Here is a 19,775-nt window from a genome sequence, read left to right as displayed (position 1 = left end):
TTATTTTCTTCTTGTTCAAGTAGCCACATACAAAATTCGATTCTAGCAACGTAGTCTCCGGGTAGAAGGTCTTGCACACTTCAATTTTTTTACTTCGATATTGTGATTGGTTAAAATTAAAAAAAAACGTCAAGAAAACGATATGCCTATTTCGAATTTCATACGTGGCTAAATGACAAAATTGTTCTTCAAGCATTTGAAGATAATCCTCAAAAAAGTATACGAGTTGTAGCACGTGAACTTAATTTATCTACAAGTAGCGTTAATAGAATTTTGAAAGACAATAAAATGCACGCTTATCATTACACTCGTGTGCAAGACCTTCTACCCGGAGACTACGTTGCTAGAATCGAATTTTGTACGTGGTTACTTGAACAAGAAGAAAATAATAACAATCTTGTAAATAAAATACTATTCACGGATGAATCTACTTTTTCAAGAGAAGGAATGTTTAACATTCACAATTACCATTTTTGGGGAGAAGAAAATCCTAACATTATTAGCAGAAGAGGTTTCCAAACCAAATTCAGCCGCAATTTATGGGCTGGTATTATCGGAGACTCTCTGGTAACTATTTATTTATTTATTTATTTATTCTTTCATTTATTTATCTATTTATTTATTCATATTAATACACGATCTAAATAGCTCGTAAATAAATTGTTAAATTCATGTTGTTTATAATTTATATGTTCATAATGGAGTAGTATAACTTTTAAATATTTTTCAGATTGGACCATTCGAGTTGCCGCCACGTTTGAATGGAGAAATTTATGAGAATTTTTTGAATAATGATTTGCCTGAACTATTGGAAGATGTTCCATTGCATGTTCGAAAAGATATGCTTTTTCAGCATGATGGTGCTCCCGCGCACTCTTCTGTTAGAGCAAGACAAATTTTAAATAATAAATATCAAAATGCTTGGATAGGTCGTGGTGGACCAATAAACTGGCCCGCAAGATCACCAGATTTGAATCCGCTAGACTTTTTCCTGTGGGGCCACATGAAAGAGCTCGTATATCGCGAACCCATTGATAATGACGCAGAACTGGAGGGGAATATATTGACATCTTTAGGCTACATCACGGCAGACATGATCGAAAGAGCGTGTAAAAATGTAATCAAACGTGCACGTCTATGCATTGCAGTGGGTGGTGGACATTTTGAACACTTGCTATAATTTGTTTATTTTATAATGTGCATAGAGCAATTGTAATTCTTTTCAAATTAATCGAAAGACATTAAACCCGATATTTCATAAAAAATACGTATTTGAAATTTTTCACATTCTTCTGAAATCTTAGTCGATATTACTTACACAATTATTGAATTATTTATTATTGATTTATTCTCTATTACGTTCTAGTTGCTTAGTTTTTAAACATGGGGAAATATGAGAAACTAATTTCAGTTATTTGAGTAATTAATTAATTAATTAATTGATAAAATTATGGTCAATTTATTTATTAATTATTTATTTAAAATTTGTCATTTGTTAAGTTAATCTAATCAATATCCCGCATATCCTACGTTTAAGAACTATGCAACTAGTACGTAATCAAAGTACACAAGTAATTATTGATAAATAAAGATAAATATCATTATTAATAAGATTAATTAATAATTAATTCATATAACTAATAGCAGAATAATGTAGAATAATGAGAAAAACTCATCGCCACGATACATGAGTCATGAGTGAAACGTGTGCCGAACTCGGTCGTGCCGATCCTGACCGCGCGAGTTTCATGCGCTCCCATACATCAACTTTAATGCCTCACCATTCAAATTCTATTCATCGGATCATTTTTTTGTAAAGAGCTTTTCGTCTTAGAATTTCATGAAGAATCTGGCATTAAAAACTTTTCCGCCAGTTCTGATACACCCTGTATATATATATACAGGGTGTCAATTAAGTCCCGGGACGGCTGAATATTTTCTCATGTAAGGTATTTTTGAAAAAAGTCAAGGTCATTTCTGAAGTAATTTTCAACGAGGAATTCAACGGTGACCTTCAATTTGACCTTGAGCTTGACCTTCAAGGTCATTTCAAGGTTAGGTTAGGTTTTTTAAATAGAAACCCCTATTTTTTATTCCAAAATCTAATAGCTGGTGTCAAGAGCTTTTCAAAACACTATAATGAAGTTATTTTTTATTAAGTACTTTTCAAGTTATGAGGCTTGTAAATTACAGTATTTTGACATAAAATACAAAATATCTTGTAAAACATTCAATTTTTGGGAATCTTACCTTAATACTTTTATGCATAAAATAATGAGACGAATCAATTGGTATAAAGAAAACACATAGTTGCTTTCAAGAAAAAATATGTAGTTTGCAACATGCAACTGCATACTTTTTTTTAAAACCAATGTGTTTTCTTTATACCAATTGATTCGTCTTATTATTTTATGCATAAAAGTATTAAGGTAAGATTCCCAAAAATTGAATGTTTTACAAGATATTTTGTATTTTATGTCAAAATACTGTAACTTACAAGCCTCATAACTCGAAAAGTACTTAATAAAAAATAACTTCATTATAGTGTTTTGAAAAGCTCTTGACACCAGCTATTAGATTTTGGAATAAAAAATAGGGGTTTCTATTTAAAAAACCTAACCTAACCTTGAAATGACCTTGAAGGTCAAGTTCAAGGTCAAATTGAAGGTCACCGTTGAATTTCTCGTTAAAAATTACTTCAGAAATGACCTTGACCTTTTTCAAAAATACTTTACATGAGAAAATATTCAGCCGTCCCGGGACTTAATTGACACTCTGTATATATATATATACAGCGTGTGTCAAAAGTTCCGGGACGGCCCACGACGAAGACGTGAGAAAGACTTTCCGCGGACACGTGTGGATAAAATTGCATGTAGGAAGGCATGTGGGGTGCGTGCTTGCGCAGTAATTTACGACTCCAAACCACCTCTGCTGTGTGTGTGTGGGGGGGGGGTGTGTATGTGTGTGTGTGTGTGTGTGTGTGCAAGACCGAGGATGTAATTAACTAAGGCTGTATAGGAAGGTTTATATCAATTGTTCAAAATGTGCACTGTCAACTGTTTGACAACAGGCTATTCGTCGTGGGCCCTCCGCTACTGCGAAATCTCAATGTTTAAATGATCATAACTCTGCGAAAAAAAATCGTAGAGACTTCGGCGACATCGCGTTGTTCTCATCTCGAGAAGCTCTTTCAAACGAACCCTCACTCGACCCCACATTCCATTTAAAATTTTCTTGCCCTCCCTCTTCCCCGCCACCCGGGGGTGTCAAAATGGGCGTTTTTGGTGTTATGTGATAGATTGTGTGATACCATTGTAACCTTGTAAATTTCAATCCGATATCTCAAACCGTTCAGAAGTTATTTAGGTGTCCCGGTACTTTTTCCTCACCCTGTATATATATATAGCAGTTTCTATAATTTTAAATACATATTTTTGAAAACACAGAAAATATTACTACTATCCACAAGGAGAAAGAATTAGAGAAATTGTCGACACATACTAACATATTTAAAATAAAGAGAAAGGAAATACATCATGATTTAGTTGCTGACAATGATGAAGGTAATTTATACATTAAATTAATCAGATAATCAGATTAATCATATAATTTCTTAAATATGTTTTGTGGCGGCTCACCGCCACATTGCTACACTGACGCGGCATAATACGCCGCGGCCGCGCTACGCGCCGCAGGCCTTATTCCGAGTTATGAGCTTGCGGATACACCGCTAGGTTGCGCAGGCGGTGAAGAGCTTTCTCGCGATCAAGCTTCGATCGAAGCAATATAAAAGAGCTTCTCCGCAGATCTTTCCTCACTCACTCGCTTCAAGGCGAGCTCTCTCCAAGGGCCCTTGATCTGAGTCAGACTCTGCTTTAGCAGAATTTAATCAGAGGCAAATTGTCTCGCAGTTTTTCTCACGCTGCCTCGCCAAGGCACGTAAAAGGAAAACAGAGTCCCAGTATCGGCCGCACATTTCAACCAAGCGGCCCGCTGATACTTCAGTACCACCGTCGCCTCCTCAGACTCTAGCGTGGAAGCTAATTCCACTAGAGTTCTGCGTCCGGCTGACTCGGCCACCAAGGGACACTCTAGTACCAGGCGACAGACGAATTCAGAGACCTCTCTCTCCTCGGTACACGGAGCATTCCGTAATACCGAGAGCCGAGACGGTAGCAGCCAACGGCACGCCGGAAACTCGTTCAGTGGCGGTCCAAACTTCGCCGCCTAGAGCCTGCTCAGAGAGCAGTTGTCAGACGGAAGACCACTTCCCCAACAGAGTTCCACCGACGCCGGGAAAGGGGCTTCAACGAGCAGATTCAATTGAACCGTCCTTTTTAGGACCCGTTCAGTATACCAAGACGCGGCCGGTAATCTCTTACCGCACTCGTCAATTTTTCTTTTAATTCTCGGTCTTACACCTTTACCGAGAAAGCGCCTCTGGCGCAATCAATTAATTGAAACACAATCAATAACTTGTACATATACTCTCATTCTCTGACACGAAAAATAAATTATATTTTTCTAACACAAAATTGGTTTTATAAACTTTCAACTGAGTCGAACAAATCCTTTGGGCAATACGCCCATATGTTTATATTATTTTCTTTTCTACAGAAATTAATGAAAATGAAAATAGTTTGTATAATAGCAAGTCTTTTGGTAAATTTTATAAAAGTAACAATGATGCTAGCTCAAATACTAGTAACTGTAAGTATTGATTTAATTTATGAATTACGTTTTATATATTTTATATTTTAATTATTCTTTTTTTATTTTATATTTTTAGATACCTTTGATTTTCAACGTTACATAATAAGGAAACTTACAGACATGGGATTTAAAATGTCTTCATTAGATGAACAACAAAAACTTATTAATAATAAATTAAATACTATATTACAACGTATTGAAACATTTAATTCTAATGAAAACATTCAGGAAAACGAAATTAGAGAGCATTTAATGGATAATTTTCCAATTGACACTATTGAAGATTTGAGAACAATTCGAAAAATCACTAATAGAAGGCAGTATTAATCGCAAAGAACTGGTGAGTATTTTTTAAAAATAGAAGTCAAATATTTATGTAAAATAAAATATAAAATGTATTTTATTCTCTATAATGATATTAATTTTTATAGATCAAACAGTTATCACAAATTGGTGGAAATGATGTTAGAGGAGTAACATATAATCTCCTATGCAAATTAATGTCTGACAAATTAGCTAGCAAGTTTAATTATGTTGAAGGCAAAAAAAAGCGAGTGTTTTATGACTTACAATTACGAAAGATTATATTCAGTAAGTAAATATTGCAAATATTCTAATTTTATATGCACATTATATGTTCACATAAATTATACACACACACACACACACACACACGCGCGCGCGCACGCACACACATACACACACGCACGCACGCACGCACGCGCGCGCACGCACGCACATAAGTTATATTAATAAATAATTTTTTATGTATTAGATGTTGTACGAAACCAATTTGCGGAAACAACAGATTATTATATTGCTGAACCAATAAAATCATGGTTGCGACATGCAAACGAACGTCATGTAAAGAAAATCGAGTAAGTTTTAAAATATTTCGAAACGCGAATATATATACATATATACATTTACATTTATATTTTATATATACGCATATATATATATATATATATATATACGCCATGTATATATATATATACATATATATATACATGGGAATAATTTTATTTATTATTTCAGAAGTTTTATTCTTCTTTTCCTTTTTTTGAGCTTATTTTCACTCATCTTTATCCCCAGCAATAGAAATCGGACAGTCATGACCCCCTTTAGGAATCATCCCTTTTAACCCCTTTGATACCATGTATCAATACCCCTTGTATACCATGTATGTATATATATATATATATACATATATTGTTGCGCCCGCAGAACGGAATATCACACGCGTCAACGAAACTCGCGGAAAATAAGTAAAACAACACAACACTTTAAGAGAGAACACTTTAATTATAAACACTCAACAAATAGTAACCGAGAATACAATTTAAATATCAGAGCTGTCATAAACGTCCGCCCGAGCAGACAGCTACTGAAGATCTGACATATGACAGCTTGTTTACAAACTGTCATAGAGACCCTTTAAACCGTTAATTGATATCGTCTTGACAACAAATATAAGAAAAACTCTTGTTATTTACAAATGCCATATGGCTTTAACTTTATAGTGACCGATCGATATTATCGATCGGTCCGTCAGCTGTAACACACAGCATCAGCGGTGAAAAGCACAGGCGTAACAATATATATATATAATGATGTAATAAATTTATTTTCATTTGCAGCAAAGAAACTAGAACTGACCTTGGAGTGGAAAATAAAGAATAAAATTAATTCTTTATAATATAAAAAGTACCTATAGCTTCTTAAGTCAGATTTATGATTTCTTTTTAATTATTAATGAATGAAACAACTGTACGTACTTTTTTAATTTTTAATTTTTCCAAAGCTTTTATTTAATTGCTACATATATAGAGCTGGAACATAAAATGTTTACGAATATACTTATTTATAATTATTTTATTTTTAATAGTTTTGTTTTGCAAAAATTAATGAGTGCAATGTTTTACGTACAAACTATAAATTACAATGTATTTTGTTATTATTTTGTAATCTCATTACATTAATAATTTTATGTTATTATTTTTCTTTATTAAGTTTATCTTTCATGTAACATTTTTTAAATTATTATTTTAGTAATAATTTAAAAAATTATTATTTTAGTAATTACTTTGACGTTCTGAATATACAAATTAACATATATATCTATATAAATATAATTTTTATTTACAAGTTTATAGCTTTAGTTATAACTTTTGTGATATAATTATAATAAAAATAAAGCTTCTGTGATCTAATATAAATCTAATTATAAATATGAACGTAATAAAACATTATTTTTCTGAGAAATATCAATTCAAAAACATTATTTTTATGTCCTATAAAAGTCCTTGTAATGTCCTATACAATATCCTTGGGATGTCCTACATAATATCCTTTGGATAATTCAGAGACTAAAAATGAGCGATTATTTGCCCTTCCTCAGGACATCCAGAAGATATCCCGGGATTGAAATAGGATGTCCACAGGAAATCCGTTTTGTCCATACTGGATGTCCTTTGGATTTCCAGAGGACATCCATGTGCTGTCTGGGCTTTGATTTTTTTAAATAAAATTACTCTAATTTTTTTATATAAAAAGATTTAGATTTTTTGTAATATTCTACATAAAAGTTATATAAGTAAAATAGCTAAAAATTGAATGGTATGAGATATTTTTTATTTTAATCTGACATATTTTAATATAAAATACAAAATATCTCGTAAAATATTTAGTTTTCGATAATTTTACCGTAATATTTTTATAGACAAAATAATCAGACAAATCAACTGGTGCAAAGAAAATGCATAGTTGTTCGTAAGAAAATGTATGTATAATTTCCAATATGCAGCTGTATACTTTTTCTTACAAACAATTATGCGTATCAGTTGATTTGTCATTATTCTGTGCATAAAAGTATTACGGTAAAATTAATTATCGAATATTAAATATTTTACGAAATATTTTATATTTTTGAAACCGTGTGAGCTTCGGCGGACGCGGAGTAGCTCGCCGGAATCCAGGTTCGGTCGGTTGGGGGTATGTCAAATAAAAACAAATGCTCGTTTATAATAAAGTAAAGAAACAACATTTATTAAGTAAGATGTTGAAATGACTTGCTTCAAATGATCTGCTTCAATGCTCGTGTGTACATGCGAAGCGGGTGCGAAGCGAATGCGAAAGAGTATACAAGAAGTGTGAGTTAAATAGCAAAGTATTGGTGCGATCGGTATATTGACAACGGTGAAATAATTATTGAAAGCGGTGAAATAATTCTTTAAAGCGGCGTGAAATAATCGTACAAGTATCGGTGAGATTGGTATAAGCGACGGTGAAACAATTAGTAAGCAATAGCGGAATAGTTATTGAAGCGGCGTGAAATAAACACAAAGTAGCGGGAAATAAAGATAAAGTATCGGAAATAGTAAAATAAATTATTTGAACGAACGGTGAACTAATTATTAAAAGCGGCGTGAAATAAATACAAGAGCGACGGTGAAATAAATATGAAGGCGACGGTGAAATAATTATTTAGGCAAACGGTAAAATAATTATTTAAAGCAACGGTGAACGAATTATAAAAGCTCGACGTGAGGCGTCTCGGTGCGATCAGAGAGAGCGCAAGCGCGGGCGATCGTGTCGCAACGGTTGGTGCAACGCAACGCTCGTTGGTGAGTGCGTTCGTGACGGTATCGCGAGTCCGTTCGATCGTAGATAGTGACGGGTCGCTCGACAGCGCGGATTGGTCGACGTAGTTTGCTCGCCGGATGGATTCTGCGGATGAATCCCGGTGCGCGGCAACGCGAAATTAGGAACAGGACGTCGAGTACGCTCGACGGGAGTACGAGGACGCTCGCACTAGAGGCTTTGAGGCCGAAACTGGTCGGCGGACGTACGAGAACGCTCGTACGAAGACGGATTTGAGAGCGGCGACTCGACTAAGTATGAGGGAATGCCCTGCATACGAAGATCGATACCCGGAGGAGCCGAGTACGCTCGACGGGGTATACGGGAATGCTCGTATCGGAGATAGCAACGGTATCGAGAATGCTCGTGTACCTGGAATAAGGCATAGAATCCGAGTACTCTCGGTCGGACTACGAGAACGCTCGCAGCAAGATTGTTCGCTGGTTAGCAGCGAACAGGATCTGGTGAGAAGACGTACAGCCGGGCCTCTTTTATACCCGGCTGGCAGCCGAATGGCTTCGAATCGGCAAGCATCGGCGGTTTCGGCGGCGAGTCCCCCACAAAACGGAAATTTCGGAACGGTCGGGTGTGGGGGGTTTTCGGCGATTGACCGCCGTTGTTTTGATAAGAAGTTTATCGGCGCTCGATGCGCCCTTGGTGGGCTACGGACGATGGACGGTCCGTAGCCGTAACGATGCAGCTTGCGGGCTGCACCGTTACATTTTATATCAAAATATGTCAGATTAAGATATAAAAAATCTCGTAAAACATTCAATTTTTAGCTATTTTACCTTTATAATTTTTTATGCAGAATGTTACAAGGAATCTATATTTATATAAAACAATTAAAATGGTTTTATTTAAAAAATCAAAATTGACCTTTAAATTTCTGAAATGCTTCTATTTCTAAAAAAAATATGTTATTGTATAATGACCTCCTCAATCATACAACTTTTGTCTGAAACATTTTTGTCTATCGAGCTCATTTTTCGAGATATTTGACTGAAGCAATTAAAATGGAACACCCTGTATAAATTTGGTAGAATTCGAGGACATCTTTTGACATATATGGCATATTTTGAGGACTGTCCTTAAAATCGTAAGTTTTTTAGTTGGTGCGCGTACCATTTTTATGTTTATTTTTTTAATGTGATCTTATTAATATCTTTATTAAAAATGTTATAAAATAAAAATAATCTAAAAATGTTTTGTTTTTTTTTTTCTATATTACAATCATACGGTCGTATACTTAAAAAATATACACCACATATATATTGCAAATTGATTTCATATTTTGATAAAAATATATGAAAGTAATGTGTGTATATACAGTTATAAGGATTCCCTACAGTTATTAATAGAATAACAATATTTATATTATATAACTAATTGTAAATTAGTAAAAAAAATATATATTAATATCAAAACGTAGTAAAAGATGCAATGCATTTGTGTGCCATTTTTTAATTTATTTGCTACGTACTTTCGTTGTTAGGCTATTAGCTCACGATTTCTTCTCAAACATTATCCAAATCAAATATGATTGAGAACAATTTCTTTTTATTAATAAAAGATTAATTATTTTTATAAGCATTACATAATGCGTTCGCAATACACAAACTTAAGCGGTTAGACCACCTTGGCGATTTAACAAAAATTGATTTTTTTACTTAAATCGATAGTTTATAGCTTTAAAAATAGAATTCAAATGGTTTTAATTGAAAATTCTGAATCTAACTAGCCTCAACTGCTATAATTTCTGTGCGAAAGCGAATATGCGCCGCGTGCAAGCGGTTGACCGCTCCTTGACAGTCGTCGTTAAAGAGACTCAAAAGACATTAAAAACTATTAGAGAAGAGGCAGATGAGACAAATTAACTATTAGAAGGACAGTTATATAACCCAGGAATAGCAGACTGAAAATAAAATTGAGATTTTATTGTTTTATGAACAAAACAATAACTAAAATTTTAAACGTGTTTTTCTCAAAATAGCATTTTTAAAGTCTTTCACATTTTTTATCCGATTTATTTGAAATTTGGAGTGGATACTTAATAATAATTATAATAATAATATAACGTAACGGGGGGGGGGGGGCGTTCCTCTTTCGAAGCGCCGCCCGCGGCACCCAGACATTGTTCATTGTGCCTCCCCTCATAAACTTACTCATGAGAGACCTGTTTTTCTCCAAAAGAGAATCAGATCCCTCACCGGCAGCTCCCTGATCTGCTCAGGCCCAAGTAGTGCTGAGCCCAGCATCTTGTGTCTCAACCCTGCATGTGCAGGACAGTCGCTGAGTACATGAAGGCTTGTTTCCTCGTCGTCTTCACATGTCCTGCACCTGGATGTATCGCTACGCCCAAACTTGTACGTAGTAGTTTAAGGTGCCATGACCATCAGTAGGTGTACTAACAATTTTGTTTTTTTTTAATTTGCACTTTCACTACTTCTATCACATAAAAAATAAAGTAAAAAAAACGTCTACGATTTAAATAATATAATTATTATTTAATACCAGAAATATTTTATTAATTATAATTTAATTTGGTGTGTAATTTTTCACTCAACTTCGTTGAGTTACTTATTGCTCCAACCATATTTGTATATCTAATGTTCTCACATCAGGTAACTGCTAACAGTTTTTAGCTCCCCTCCAGACTACTTCCCTACTATAATGTATATTCCTACACACCAAATTAAATTATGATTAATAAAATATTTCTGGTATTAAATAATAATTATAATATTACTTAAATCGTAGACGTTTTTTTACTTTATTTTTTATATGATAGAAGTAGTAAAAGTGCAAATTAAAAAAAAAAACAAAAATTGTTAAATAAAATAATTTTATTTTATTATAATAATATAATGAATAAATATTTGCTAGAATAAATAAAATAAATGAGAACAAAAAGTATAATAGGCAGGAATCGAACCCAGGTCGACAGCGTGATAGCCCAGGGCCTAAGTGCCCGAGCTACGCCGTCATCTCGACAATCGATTGAACAGGATCGGAATATAAGAGACGCCATAAACTTCAAATTAATTTTTCTCGAAAACGGCTGAGCGTTGCGCCCTATCCTTTTACTCAAGTACTCTTCTGATAGAGTACTATACCATATAAAAATTTGTTTGAAATCGGTGACCCGAAGTCCGCGTCCTCCCCTTGTCAGATTTTACTCTCCAGTGTCTTAGATGTTCTCTGCGGAGCCATTCTTTGATCCTCCCCCTTCCTAGACAAAAGGGGATTCCCAGAGCCGGCCCTGGTCCTACCATCGTTATTTCTGAACCCGCTTTTGCCAGCTGATCCTGGATGTCTGAGTTACCCGGCACCCAGGTAACGATGACTTCTCTCTCTCTCGCCAATTCGTTCAGAACGCCTCTGCACTCTTGAACCAACCGCGACGTTATTGTCGGAGCCCCCCCTTGATTGCTGCCTGGCTGTCCGTACAAATTCTGATGTGCTCTCCCGCTTCTACCCTACTCCGCACGGTTTGAGCACAGCTTAGGATAGCCACAATCTCCGCTTGGAATACCGTGGCATAACTGTCGAGAGAAATGCTCTCCTTCTATCCCTCTCGACTACCAAAGAAGCCGGCCCCGGAGCCCGTGTCCGTCTTGGAGCCGTCCGTATACCAGACATCCCCTCCACGCACTCGAAACCTTAAGTTTCCACCTTCCTTTTCCCACTTCTCCGACCTCGGTATATGCACTTTGAAGCGCCTATCAGAAGCCCGAATAATAAGTATTCTGTCCTGTCGCATCTCGAATATCGGATCCAATAGAACGTCTTCCGGCAGCCTCGTATGCCGGGCTCCCTTCTTCCATTTTAGTTCGCATCTTAGACGGTATGTCACCATTGCTGCCGCAGCTACCACCACCTGGTGAAACGGTTCGATGCCGAACATTACGCCCATTGCCGCCACTGGTGTCGTAACCATAGCACCCAGGGCCCCTCTCAAAATCAGAGCCCTGACATGCTCCAGCGCAACTTTGGCTGTTTTCTTTCGCACCCTAGTCCACTATACTACGGCTGCGTATGTGAGTCTGGGGCGAAGTATGGCTGTGTAGATCCAGTGTATCATACTCGGTTTCAAACCCCAAGTCTGGCCAAAGGTCCTTCTGCACATCCAAAAATACTGGCACAAGCTTTTGCACCGGTTACGAAGGTGCTCCTCCCAAAGCAGTTTCCTATCCAGGATAACTCCCAAATATTTCACTAATTTGGTCGGAACTAACCTTACTCCTCCAAGAGTGGGTCCCACAATGATGCCCACTTTGTATTTGCGAGTGAAGACAGTAAGACCGGTTTTCAGTGGATTCACCGCTAAACCCGTCCTCTGACACCACTCTTCTACAACTTCCAGTGCCCCCTGCATGAGCTCTAGAAGCGTCTCTAGAAAAGGGCCTCGCACAAGTATTGTCGTCCGCGTAGCCTTGTGCAGTGAAGCCTCTATCGTCCAGTGCCTTTAATAATCTCTCTGCTACCAGGCACCATAAAAGTGGAGAAAGTACTCCGCCCTGCGGGCAGCCTCTTCCCACCCATCCACAGACTTTCGCAGTTCCCAGCAAAGTCATCACACGCCTTCCTAGCATGCCCCGGATCCATTCGACGAGCTTCATCGGGACACCTCTTCTGGCGGCTTCCTCACACATTACCTCGTGCAGTGTGTTGTTAAAGGCGCCCTCTATGTCCAAGAAAGCACCCACTGCGTAGCCCTTCCTTTCCAGCTGCTCCTCAATAAACGCTACCGTCTGATGTAGAGCAGTCTCGGTGAAACAGCCCGAACAATACGCGTGCTGATTTTTGTGGAGAGGGTGCCTCCACAGAGTTGTCTCCCTCAGATACGCGTCCACCAGCTTCTCCAATATCTTAAGGAGAAACGATGTTAGGCTAATTGGCCTGAAATCCTTTGCTTTGGTGTAGCTCGTTCTTTTCGCCTTTGAAATAAAAACTATCCTGGCCAGTTTCTATGCGCTGGGTGTGTAGCCCATCGCGATACAAGCCCTTAAGGTTCGAGTCAGTAGGCCCACGATCTGTTCCAGTCTCTCTTGTAGAAGAGCCGGAAAAACGCCATCCGGTCCCGCTGACTTGTAGGGCTTAAGAGGATGCTGAAGTCATATTGTTACCGACCGAACTTCTAATTTTCTGGAAAGTATGGCATTTTTTATTGCTTTGATAGAATTACAAATCCTTTGGTGTAAGTAAAGTGCACATGCTAATCTTTCGGTGGATAGTGAAATTTAAACCAAAAAATAAAAAAAATTTTTGAAAATTTATCGACAATGTCACCTCAAAGAATTATATCTTTTATATCAAAATTATACTGCTTCAATCTGCAAAACAAGAGTGTGTGCCGAAGAAGAGCGTATGAAACTTTAATGGAAAACCAAAAAAATAGAGCTTAGAGACTTATTTTCAAAATGCCATACTTTTCCAGATTTATGCAAAGCATGCGTGCAATATAGAAGAAAATGGTAGAAAAGAGCTATAGATTAGTTCCGCGATTTTGGGATAGAGGCGCTATACAGTTCTCAGTGCTATCTGTCATATACAGAATCTTTTAGGTTAGTTATGTCTGTTAGTTGTGCGTGTGTGTGTGTTTGTGTTATGTGCTACAAAACCCGGCTGAAAAAAATGGGTTGAAGGCACTCTGAAGGATAAAAAAGTGTATGTATTATACATAAATTTTGCAACATTTTTGCAAATATTTATATTATTTAGTTACATACGTTCATATTCTAACTTCTGTAAAATACTTTTATTCATGTGCTTCATGTGTTTATATTATATATATTATGTGCTCCATATTATGTATATTCACATCAAAGTATCTATGTAAAAAGTTAATATTATTTTGTATATTGTATATATTTTTATAATAAATGTATATGTCATATAACTTATTTATAAAGCATGAAATATAAAGGTATTTTTAGTTTCTTGTATGTATAACTTGTAAAAAAATTTGGATAAAAAAAACATTAATTTTGTGACTTGCAATAATCTGTTTCAATATATACTTCTTTTAAATACTTACAATTAGCCTTATTTTATGCGTTTACCTTGGTATCTAAAATACACATCAAAATGTAAAATTAATTTCTAGTTCAGTAGAAAAAAAAACATTGTAGTCTTACACCAGAGAGGAATGATAAAATATCATGTATATGTAATAACAAATAAATCACTTTTCCACTGACACTATACACAACTTTGCAGAAATAATTTTATTCTGTGAATTTTGAATGTGTGGTGCAGTTTAAAACACACAGTCGAAATATGTTTATATTTTTTAAATAATAGTTCTGATTTTTCATGAATCACAGTGGTTTTATAAAATGTTCAATTTTAACACTTTTTATTAGACTGTACTTTAGACAATATTATATTTTGCCATTTCTCTCTGTTGTAAGACAAGAATGTTTCGTTTCTACTGTAATACAAATACATTTTCGATTTTGATACGTATTTTAAATACCAAGTTAATCACATAAAATAAGGCTAATTGTAAGTATTTAAAAGAAGCATATAATAAAACAGATTATTGCAAGTCGCAAAATTAATGTTGTTTCTTTTATCAAGATTATTTTACAAATAATAGACACAAAAAAATAAAAATATCTTTATATTTCATGCTTTAGAAATAAAAAATATGGCATATATCATACATTTATTGTAAAAAAAGTATACAAAATGATGTCAATTTCTTAGAAAGATATTTTGATATGAATATAGATAATATGGAGCATATAATATACATTATATATATACATAGAGCATATGACGTAATAAAAGTATCTTACAATAAAGAATAAGACAAGCCAGAAGCGGTTTTCTCGTGGACTGGCATTAGAAAATTCTTATTCTTGTCTTCAAGCCAGAGGCGGTTTTCTCGTGGACTGGCATTAGAAAATTCTTATTCTTGTCTTCAAGCCAGAGGCGGCTTTCTTGTAGACTGGCAATATAGAATAAGACAAGCCAGAGGCGATCTAACGTCAACTGACCGTTTAGAAAAAAGACAGCTAAAGGCGATTTATTCGTGAACTGGCAAATTGTAAGAAATATAGTCAGAGGCGATCTATTGTGAGCTGACAATTTTAAATAAATATAGTCAGAGGCGATCTAACGTCAGCTGACAGTTTAGAAGAAAAAAATCTAAAGGTGATTTATTCGTGAACTGGCAAATTGTAAGAAATATTGTCAGAGGCGATCTATCGTGAGCTGACAATTTTTAATAAATATAGCCAGAGGCGATCTAACGTCAGCTGACAGTTTAGAAAAAAGAGAGCTAAAGGCGATTTATTCGTGGACTGGCAAATTGTAAGAAATATTGTCAGAAATGATCTAACGTCAGCTAACAATTTTTAATAAATATTGTCAGAGGCGATCTAACGTCAGCTGACCGTTTAGAAAAAAGAGAGCCAAAGACGATTTATTCGTGAACTGGCAGATTTTAAGAAATATTGTCATAGGCGATCTAACGTCAGCTGACAGATTTGAAGAAATACGTATTTATTTTAGTTAGCAATTTACTGCACGTGTGGTCTGTTTATATTTTATCAGATAATTTATAAGGTCATTTAACCTTTTTTCTTGCAATTAAAATTCTAGCGTATGGCTGAATGATGTACATACGAGACAAAATAGACTTATACAAGGTGTCTAATAGATATAAGTTAGATATGATAAAATATTTTATTTGAAAAATGTATGTATAATACTATATATCTAATTGGAAAAATATGTTATATGCTTTTCCTAAATTTATTCTTATGTAATTAATACAAAATAAATAAATAAGTTAATTAATTATTGAATACATACATATACATATTGAATATAGTTATCTTTATTTTGTATTTTATATAACTGAAATGATATATACTTCCATTATTTCAGTCATTATCATATAAAATACAAAATAAAAATAACTATTTATTGAATATATGTGTATATGTATATATTAATTAATTGATTAATTAGTTATTTAGTATTTACTACATAAAGAAAAAAATAAGAAAAGTATATGACATTTTTCTTCAGTGATATATATAGTATTATATGTATATTTTTCATTTATTATTTTGTCATATTTAGTTTGTATTTATTTGACACCTTGTATACGCTTATGTTTTCTCGGACATTATATTGCAGCCTTGCAACGAAATTTCAGTCGAGGAAATAAGCGCAAGCATCGTTTGTTTACAAACTTCCGATGACACACGTACACAGACCACACGTCAGTGTAGTGAGTCACCACTACAAACAAATGCGTACACACGGACCTACGCGGCATAGGTCCGTAGGCTGCGCCGATAATGTCATTTCATTTTTAGTACCATCGAAATGATGGCGCTTTCGCGTCGGAGTTCGCCCGTCACTTCAGCATCCTCTTAAAGGTGTTAATTGCCCACTTGACCTTCTCGGGCATGACAATCTTGGCCGCCATTCGCCAGTCCGCTTGTCGGGCTCTTCTGTGAACCCGGCTCCTTATATGCAAATAGCTCTCCCGGCTCCCTATGAAAGCCCGGAAAGCTCACTTCCAGTAGATGCTCCAGACATCGCTCTCCAGTCACCACCGTCTCATCAGGGAGTGCGATGGCTTCCAGAGTCGCATCCGGGTTCTTAGCGAGGATCCTGCAGATTCTTGCCGTTTCGGGCATTTCCTCTACTTCCTCGCAAAACTTCCTCCAGCTTTCCAGTTTTGCCCTAACCACAGAGTCTCTATATTCCTTCTGTGCTCTCCTAGAGAGCTCCCAGTTGGATTGGCGACCCGTGTTCCTAGCTCTATTCCAGGCCCTGCGAGCCGCCACTCTGAGACCCTGCAGTCCAGGGGTCCACCAAGAAGTTCCTCTACTATTTGTAACCGCCCTTTCGGGGCAATTATTTTCGTAGCAGTTTACCAGAGACCTCTGCAAGTAGTCCACACAGGTCTCCAGTTCGTCCTCAGTCCCGTGCCTCTTAGGGAAGCCTCTGAGACTGCTGGCCAGGTCTTCCCTATAGGAGTCCCACTTGGTTCTCCTCGGGTTCCTAAATTTGACTTCTTTCCCCCTAGCCTTAGCTATCCTGAAGGTGATCTGCCTATGGTCTGAGAGCGAGGACTCCGTCGAGACTCTCCACTCCACTACCTCCTATATCAACTGCCTGGAACAGACAGTGATGTCGAGCACTTCTCTTCTCGCTATAGTGCAGAAGGTGGGCTCGTCTCCTGTGTTGAGAATCTCCAGATTCGTAGATGCTAGGAACTCCAACACTTTTCTTCCTCTTTCGTTGGTGTCCGAGCTTCTCCACACAGTGTGATGCGCGTTAGCGTCACATCCCATGATCAGGAGAAGCCGTTTCTCTTGGCAGTAGTCTGCCAGTTTTATCACCGGTGCAGGCGGCACCGCCTCCCCCTCGTCATGAGAGAAGTAGGCCGAGCAAATAACCATTTTCTTCCTGTCACTGAAATCATCAGTGAAATCCACTTCTACAGCCGCAACGTCCCTGGAACACAGGTAAGGTATTAGCTGGGCTTCCATACCCTTGACGGCCACGCAGGCCAATCCACTGGGCCAATCCACTGGGCCAATCCACTGATGGGGCCCTAAAGAGCCTACCGCAAGCCGCCAAGCCCCTGATGCAACCCCGGATTACCCAAGGTTCTTGCATCAATGATATGCATGTTTGCCTCCCAGCTTGTTGCCTGGCCAAAACAGCCGAGGCCCTTTTGCTGTGATGCAGATTAATCTGGGTGAAGGCCACCCCTCTCGATCCCGCCATTTAACTACGAGACCGTTTTAGAGGACTCCTCCTTATCCCTCCTCACCCCCCCCCCCCTGCGCCCCACTTACCCGAAAGGCAATCCTGTCGAGCCCAAAGAATAGTTTGAAGTCCAGTATCCTCAATTTGAGAACACTGGACTCCGGGACACCGAGGACCAGGTTTCCACCTTCCCTGGTGGCCCCTACCCCCTCCGCGAACACTTTCCAGCTCCCGGTGACAAGACCTGGGTTCTACTTCTCCAGCCGCTTCAAGACCGTGGCCGCGCCCTCGGGAGGTCCCGGGACCCAAACCACCGCCCTGTGCTGCTTTTGAAGCGCGTCCATGCCCATCACCTTGAGCTTGGCGCCCTCCCACGGAATGATGCCGCCGATCCGCCCCACGAGCGAACCCAGCGACGCCTCATCCGCGCATTTTACCACCACCGCACCGCTCCTTAGAGAGGTGCTGTGGAATCTGGGCACCGGACCTTCTTGGATCTCGTCGATCTCTTTCGAGACCGCACCCTTCAACAGAGTCAACTGCTCTGCAGTGATTTCTGCCTCGGGGTAGCCCTCCGCCACAATCACCCTCGCCAGAGGGTCAGCAGCGTCCGAATAGGCATGGTGCCCATCGTGAGCCCTTTGCCTTTTCAGCGAACGGCCGCCCGATGGAAGGGTTTCATTGGAGCCCTTCCGACGTTTACCATCGGTGTGCCCCTTCACCACCTCCACCGGCGTACAAGGGAGAAGAGCGAGCCCCTTCCAGAGCCCCTGCTCTCAACCGCTTTGCCCTCCTTCTTTCGGCCCCGCACCGGTTTTTCTTCACTGGAGGTGAAGCCTCCTGTCGCGCAGCCGGGCCGGCTTCACTTCCAGAGCCCTTAAGAGTCCCGTCCGTCACTACCGTCCCAGCTCCTTCCCTCGGAGACCCGTCACGCGAGCCCTCCCGATTTCCCACTTCGTCCTCTACGTTTAAATTGTTAGTCAAGATGCATATAATAAAGTCTCAATCAAAAGTTTTTGATCTTTTGTTTTCTCCTCCAAAAATTCCAAACATAGATATCATTTTTAGGCTGCTAAAGCGGTTTAATCTCTTAAGGTTTATTGATATCAATGAGACTAAACAAGCAAAAAAACATAATTAGAAAAATACAGTTTATTAAATTTTGAGGATGTACTAATAAATTGAGACGAAACGTATAATATTTCTTCTTTTTCCTGCAATCTTCTTCCATGAATTTTTTTGTTTATTTGCTTTTTATTATCAATGATTAAATAAATATATATAAAATATTTATATTTTTAGGATACTATTTGTATGTATTTGTAAATATACCATTTGACGATATCTGTATAATAAATTAAAACGTTTACAATAAGTTTTCTTTTTATCTTCCTTTGTTGATTATTTCTAATAAATTTTTTAATAATTTAATACTTATTACTTTTTTAGTAATTTTAGAACGTTTAAAATAAGTAGAAAAATATGCGATTGGGATATTTTTAGGACAGATGCTAATAAATGTTATATAATACAATATTCTCTTAGTTTTCCTACAGTTTTTGTACTTTTGTTAATTATTTTTATTTAATTCTTATATTTGTTTTTCTTAGATTTTTCTAAAGATAATAATAAAGAAATATAAACTGGAAAAAACAGAATATATATTTCGA

At 37.2% G+C, this 19,775-nt stretch overlaps 1 long non-coding RNA gene across 1 annotated transcript; it reads left to right on the top strand.

The window, feature by feature from the left end:
• Nucleotides 1–4,767: 4,767 nt before the first annotated feature.
• LOC137001029 (uncharacterized) lies at nt 4,768–8,432 on the top strand. Its single transcript, XR_010891182.1, has 4 exons — nt 4,768–5,056; nt 5,148–5,307; nt 5,492–5,594; nt 6,357–8,432. It is a non-coding gene; the product is annotated as an uncharacterized lncRNA (long non-coding RNA).
• The last annotated feature ends 11,343 nt before the right edge of the window (nt 8,433–19,775 follow it).

Source organism: Linepithema humile, chromosome 7, assembly GCF_040581485.1.
Source record: "Linepithema humile isolate Giens D197 chromosome 7, Lhum_UNIL_v1.0, whole genome shotgun sequence".
Lineage (NCBI taxonomy): Eukaryota > Metazoa > Arthropoda > Insecta > Hymenoptera > Formicidae > Linepithema > Linepithema humile.
This window is presented reverse-complemented; position numbering and strand designations above follow the sequence as displayed.